The sequence below is a fragment of the Mustela nigripes genome, chromosome 1, assembly GCF_022355385.1.
Source record: "Mustela nigripes isolate SB6536 chromosome 1, MUSNIG.SB6536, whole genome shotgun sequence".
NCBI classification, from domain to species: domain Eukaryota; kingdom Metazoa; phylum Chordata; class Mammalia; order Carnivora; family Mustelidae; genus Mustela; species Mustela nigripes.
In genome coordinates this window covers 90041672-90048397 of record NC_081557.1, presented here as the reverse complement: position 1 = coordinate 90048397, position 6726 = coordinate 90041672, and the positions used below count along the sequence as shown (strand labels likewise).

The window sequence follows — 6726 nt, the reverse complement described above, 5'->3', positions numbered from 1 at the left end:
CAAGCATGCTGTTGAAGACACTACTCCCTTCTTACAGAAGAGTACCCCAGTGAATAGTTACTGCCCAGGGAGCTTCCGCTTCTGCTCATGGAGGAGTTAACTGCTACAGTAATTGCACATCTGATGAAAACAACTGAAAAGTGGATAAAAAAAAAATGCCTGAAACTGTGACTTTCAGACAGTAGGCAACAGGTAGCCCCGGGTGAGGTCCCTGATAGAAGGGAGGCCCCACTTGTGCATCAGTTTACCTCCAGGCCAGAGCAAAGGGCAGGGGAGAGTCCCAGACAGAGGCTGGGGGTTGAGTTGGGACCCAGGTTTGAGGATGGAGATGGGGGCTGAGGAGACTAGAATTTATAAGGAAGAACACTGGAGAGGGGGAGCTGTCCACGGAGAGTTCTGAAAATCTGCAGAAGGGTCATTGAAACTTTCACTATGACCACTGATCTGCACATAATTGGGGTGAAGTACCACGAGATTGGGGGAAAGAGCTGCTGGAAAGCAGAAGACCGAACAATTCCTGAGCTCACACGGGGCTGGGGATGGCTCAGATGTACACGTCAGGGTGGTGAGGGCTTGTGGTATGTGGTACAGTGGGTATTACCTTAGAGGCCAAAGGCTGCCCTGGACCCATCTCACAGAGCTTCAGAGCAAGCCTTCATAGGGTCACAGTGATTCCAAACAACTGGGAGCCAGAACAGAGTCCTGCTCTCTCTAAAAGGCCTACGATGAAATCTAGAACCCCATGCAAAATTCATAATTCCCATCACCTAGTAAAAAAATAACAGTCATGCAAAAAAAAGGGAAACATGACCCATAACCAGGAGACGAGTCAATCAACAGACACAGATCCCCAAATTAGAAGGGATTAGCAGACAAGGATGCCGAAGCAGGCATTACAAATACGCTGCGTATGCTCAGGACTGTAGAAGAAATCATGAACACAATGAGGAGAAAAATGGAAGATTTCAAAAACCAAATGGAACTTATAAAGAGGGAAACAGAATATCCGAAGTGAAAAATACCATTAAACAACTAAGTGGTTTTTATTTCTGCCACAACTGCTACCCAAACCACATGGAGGGTGGCGCCATTTTCCCCTTCTTGCTTATTCTCCCAGCAGCCAATGCCTCCCTGTCCTGTGAGGGCACTACCTTTGGTTGCTCAGTTCCCTAGGACTCTAGAAAAACAGGCGTCTTTTCTCGTTGATCCCAAATGCAATCTGGACTTCAGCAAGCAAGCAACAGCTTTTCCGAGCCTCGTTTCAGCTGATGTTTCCTGAATCCCTCCTGTGTCCTCTGATCTGAGTGCTCTGCTACCTGTCCAGCTCCATAGCGAACCCCTCTTCTCCATCAGTCTCCCTTTATCTAAGTAGTTCCAGAGCTCTTGCAATGGGGTGATAAGCAGGAGCTGGCCTGCCCTGTAGAGTTCCACATCTAGCCCAGGTGGCAGGATGAGAAGAAGGAAGTGACAAGGTTCAGGAGATCAGCAGGGATAAAGTACTTTAGAGAGCCATCTTCATCTGGAGGTCAGGGAAGGCTTCGTGGAAGAGGTGACATTTCTGCTGGGTTTTGAAGGATGGGTAAGGTTTGGGCTGCTGGGAATGAAGGGACAGGTGCTGTAGGTGAAATAAGGCATCATCTTGAACTCCCTCACATCTTGTCTTCCCTTTCTGAACCCCCAGGTTCCCCCCTTCTCTAGGGGTTCTAATCAGCTCTTTTGCTCTCAGGAGTGAGTTCTGCGGGCTCCGGGCACCCAGATTTCCCCTGCGAACTAGTGATACTCCTGCCTGTAGCCTCAGATACCCTTTACCTCCTTGGGCTCTGACCAGATGGAACAGCGCCCCACAGGGGCAGTTTGTGGTAAAAAGCCTTTCCTGGACAGGTTCAAAACCCAGGTGCGGGGAGCGGGTTTGAGCCGAGACTCATGACTCAGTCTCTCTGGCCCCCCAGCCCCCCATTTGACTGCTCCTTGACCCCCAGCTCAGCATTGCTGCCATGAGGTTCGGGGGCCTCTGAGCATCTCATTTCCCAACTTCTCTCATCTCGTCCCCCCCCACCTCCCCCACTCTCTCCCAGCCTCCATTCTGGGTCTGTGATACGATCAGCTCCTACAAAGGGCAGTTTTTCACAGGCTGCTTCCCACATATCGCCTGACCTTCAGGATCACTGTGGGGCCCGGTGGGCGTGTGCAAATGAGCAGGGCCAGGAGAATGGTGCAGGTGCCTCTCCTTCAGGCGTGTTTGGTATAGATAAGGCAGCGTCTGTTTGTGACGGTGATGTCACTGCACAAAGCCCCAGACGGGAGGATTTGGGAGTGGGGTTCCCCGACACGAGAGGTTTGAGCATGGTGGGTGGGGAGCTCAGACTCGGGCTTCGAGGTGACGTGTGTGCCCCTCCTCACCTCCCACCTTCCTGGGTCTGCCACCTCAGAGTCTCCACCTGTCACCCAGGCCAGATGTTCCTCTTCTTCTTCCCCCACAAAAGGGTGGAGATGTAGTGGTGGCTGTGGGGCTGCCAGAGAGTCTGGGTGAGCTCTCCATCCCCCAGGGCTTCACCCACCTGTGACCCCAAGCCTACTGGCCCCAGCTGAGCCAGGGCTCCCTGTGGTCCCGGGGGGAGGGGGAGCGGTGGGCCCAGTGTGGGAACGCGCAGAGTGGGCCCCATGGTGGGTTGTTCTGAATCCTGACTTTGGTGCCAGGTGGAGCTGAGCCTGAATTTCACCTCCATTATTTATACATTCCAGACAAGTGTCTTAACCTCCAGTCCTTCCTTATCTTATCTGTAAAGGTGAGACAATGGCACCCCCCCCACCTGCTGGTGGGGGCACCTTGGGCACCTGGTTAATGGCACGTGTTGTTGTTGACGGGCTAGCTGAGAGGGGTGGAGCCGCACCCCCACAGGCCTGCCCTGGCCCCCCTCTTCCTGACTCCCCATCCCAGCTGCTTTACTAAGCCCCCAGCTCCTGGACCCTTGTTCTGGATCCTTGTCTGACAGCCCCCCAGAGGGACCCATTGCATCTTTAATTGTAGTTCTCTTGCTCAGCAAAGCCATCAGCACCTAATGTCCCATGTCATTGCTGCTTCTCTGCCTGTGGACACCTCACTCCTGGGGGCTGCTCAGCCACCCAGGGCAAATCCATCTGGCCAGGAATAGCCACAGTGGGGAGGAGGGAGAACAGGGACAGGGACCTTCCAGTGGTGCTTTGAAGACATTTTGCTTACAAATATCTTACTAGCAGAGGACAGAGTTCTCCATGACTCTCTCACTCTGGACCTTCATTTATGGCCCCGGAGAAAGCACAGGGGTCCCTCTGGTCTCTTGACACCAAAGCCTTATGTACCTCTTCACGCAGGAAAGAACCCTGAGTCTGGGGAGAAACTGAGCCCCCCACCTCCCTGCCTCCCCGCCATCTTCCCCACACCCCCCACACTGATGTGGCTCTGATGTCCATGCAGGATTTTTAAAATGGGGCCCAACAAAAGGTCAGCACTGGGAAGCTGAACTTGGAGGAAGACATGGATCCTGGTGGAGACCAGGACCGGGGAGAACTTGTCCCAGGGACTCAGGTTCTCATTCCTTGGGTCCCAGGGCAGGGCCTCCTCTTTTGGGCTAGCCCCTGTGTGAGTCTTGTCCCTGCCCAGTGCCTGAGGAGCAGGCAGGGGTCTCAGCTTCTTCAGGAGTTCACGTTCAAGACTGGCCTGGGGGTGGCATTGGCGGATGGGGCAGATAAGAAGTGGGTAGCTCTGCCACTTTCTCAGTCAGTTCAGGACAATAGACTGTTCAAAGGAAGCTCAGGGCTTTCCCATCTTTGGGAGCGAGCTTGGAAAGAGGCCAGGGGAAGAGGAGCCTCTCAGCCATGGTCCTTGTCCCCCTCCCCGCCCCTCCCTTGTCCTCCTGGCCAGGTTCCTGCCACCTCCATTCCCAGGCTCCAGGATGTGTCTCTCTTACCTTGAGCCCAGGAAGAGACACAAACCCCTTTGCTGGTTCCTCTCGGCATTGCTGGGATGCGCTGGCATTTTCACAAAGGACTTCCATAAATACTGAGAGAGAACAAAAGGGAAGTAATTACAGAAAATACAAACAGCATGAAAATAGTCAAGTTTCTAAAGTACAGGTTTCCCAGCCTCAGATAACCACCCTGGGGCCCAGGAGGCTGGCCCGCCTTCCTGGCAGGCCCCGTGCCAGGACTCCAGCCCTCGCAGGCCAGCCCGTTGCCGCACGCTTCAGCCCCCGTGGGGCCAGGGGCCAGGCTGAGTCCCCTTTCCCTTCAGTTTCCTAGGCCCATTGGGTGTCCCTCACCCCTCAGCTTCTGAGGGAGGCCTTGACCCCCTTGAGAGCCCCTGCTGAAGCCCGGATCTGCACCCCCAGGCCTGACTGCCACACATGCCCCACCCAGGGGTAGTCTCCCCGGTGTGCTGGACAGTTGTGGTGGTTCCGTCAGACTCACTGTGGCGGCCGAATCGGCCTGCTCCCATGCGGCGGTGAGCCCACGGCAGCCACCCTGTGACCCAGGTCGATGGGATGAGAACAAGCACCTGATCCAAGCTGCGCCCTTCAGAGTTCAGTTGCGGGGGGCGGGGGTGCACGGTACGGTTAGTAGGGCCCAGAGGCTGTCTCTTCACACACTTCTTTATCACACGTGGGCTTGGGGGCCGTGGAAGCCGTCTTGAGGGCTGAGGTCTGCCCAGGTGCACCAGGAGAAGCAGAAGGGTGAGCTGGCCAGTGGGAACCCTGGTTCCTGTGGGCTGTCCTATCTTTTAGAGCAGTCCTTGATGACATTCCTGCCTCCGAGCCACTCCTGTGTCCTTTTAGTAAACTTCCTCTTTTATTAAATGCTGGCTTGAGTGGATTTCTATAGCCTGCAAGCCACCCCACATCTCAGTGCATCCGCCCTTCTGTAAGCAGGACAGACATGATGGGGCAGACAGGCCCTCAGAGAACCAAAGGGCTCCGCGGAGGGACTCAAGTGAGGCACCGAGAAGTCCCTGGGGGAAAGGCTGGGGGCGTCCTAGAGCATTGGCTTTTGGAAGCCCAGGGAGCCCAGGGAGCTCATGCGGGGGCAGTTGCTAACAAGGGAGCTCCTTACCCTCAACATTGAGTGGCCGGTGAGTGGGCCTCAGCTTTCCTTCTAGCATTCCATTTTCTGCCCCCACCCTGGTTATTCTGCTCCATGGGGGTGCGACGCATAGGCCAGCAGTCTGAAGCCTGAGCCTAAGCCCCATCTCAGCCTCTCATGAGCTGAGTGACCTCAGCTCCGTGAGCCTTGCCTCCCCCACCAGAAAATGGTAACCACAACCTTTTGTACTTTGTAGGGCTCCTTCACACTTTCCCCTCCCTTGTCCCATCTTTGTCCTCTTGCCTAGCATTTGCATCCCCAGCAAGCCTTCTTCTCCGACGCCACCCCTTCAGCACCTGCCAATCCCCTTCCTATCGTTCCGGACCACGATGTGTTGGTCATGGGTGTGTAGAGTTTCTTTGAGCCTTACTTTTGGGGATGGTGCTTAGTCAGTGTCCTCCATCAGCCTGAGACTCCCCAAGGGCAGGGATCCCGTGCCTCGCCCTCCCTCTAGAACCGTCAATGTGCCTGGAACAGCACAGAGCCCAGAGAGGGTGCCTGAAGGCAGTCTACCCAGCCAGCTGCCTTCCTGACCTGTACATCTGCTCTTTCCCTCCCTTCTTCTGGCAGGAAGGACATTCCAGAATCTACTTTCTAAACTAAGCCAGAATTAAAGGCTCCCCCAGCCTCTTTAGGAAACTAACTCCAGCTAAGGGAGGGTGCCTTCTGGCTAATTCTTCCTTGCATGGCTGTCCTTCCGTTCTCACAGCCTTCTTTCCGCAGGGGAGGTGGTGTGCCCCACCTGAGTCACTTACCATGTACCCACTGCCCTCCTAGCAGGCTCCTTCCCTTCCTCCCACTCCCTGGCTCTCCCTCCCATTGCTGCCACCCTTCGTCCCCCCCCCCCCCCCCCCCCCCCCCCCCCCCCCCCCCCCTCCCCCCCCCCCTCCCCCCCCCCCCCCCCCCCCCCCCCCCCCCCTTGCTCCCCCCCCCCCCCCCCCCCCCCCCCCCGCCTCTCCCAGCCTTTCTATTCCCATCCTGGCTTGTCTCCCCAGGCAGCTGGGAGCAGGGCGCCTTCGATTTCTCTATTCAGTCTGAGGCGTAGCAATTTTCTGCTCTCCCGTAATTAGGGGAATTTTAAGCAAACTCCCCGACGGATGATTACAGCAGGTTCAATCCAAGCTCCTTTGATCAGGGAAGAATGAGGACGTTGTTGGAATATTCCTCGACCTGCTGGCCAGACAGACTCAAGGCGGAAGTCTGGTTCTTGAGCTCCCCCTGGAGGGCTCTGGACTTGGATCCTGGTGCCTTGCGGACCCTGGGCACTGGGGTCTCCCCAGGAGAGGAGTGGGTTCAAATCTGACTTTGTTAAGGATTATCCCAGATGTGGCTTCTCTGGCTTTGGGCCAACAGCTGGACTCAAAGCCTGGGTTGGGGCTGGTGACTTGGGTGGGAAGGGAAATCAAGGAGGCACATAGGGCAGTCTCCCAGGACTGCTGGGAATGGCTGTGCAGGGTCTCAATGGTGGGCCATCATTCCCACTGTGGCCCGTGTGAGCTCGGATTCCTGGGGCTTTCCAGTGTCCAGCCCTACACGGCATACGTCTAAGCCCGAACCTGTCTCTAGGAAGCTTGAATGACTACATTTTTCTAAACTGTCAGAGAGAGAGGG

The 6726-nt window shown here is 55.8% G+C and overlaps 1 long non-coding RNA gene across 2 annotated transcripts; it reads right to left on the bottom strand.

The window, feature by feature from the left end:
- Positions 1-1059: 1059 nt before the first annotated feature.
- On the bottom strand, positions 1060-4711 carry LOC132012624 (uncharacterized). 2 transcript variants are annotated; one of them, XR_009402640.1, is made up of 3 exons: positions 4535-4711; positions 3948-4039; positions 1060-1594 (listed from the first exon to the last, which is right to left on the bottom strand). It is a non-coding gene; the product is annotated as an uncharacterized LOC132012624 (long non-coding RNA). The 2 variants fall into 2 exon arrangements; XR_009402643.1 differs by having other exon boundaries at positions 1060-1591.
- Positions 4712-6726: the final 2015 nt, after the last annotated feature.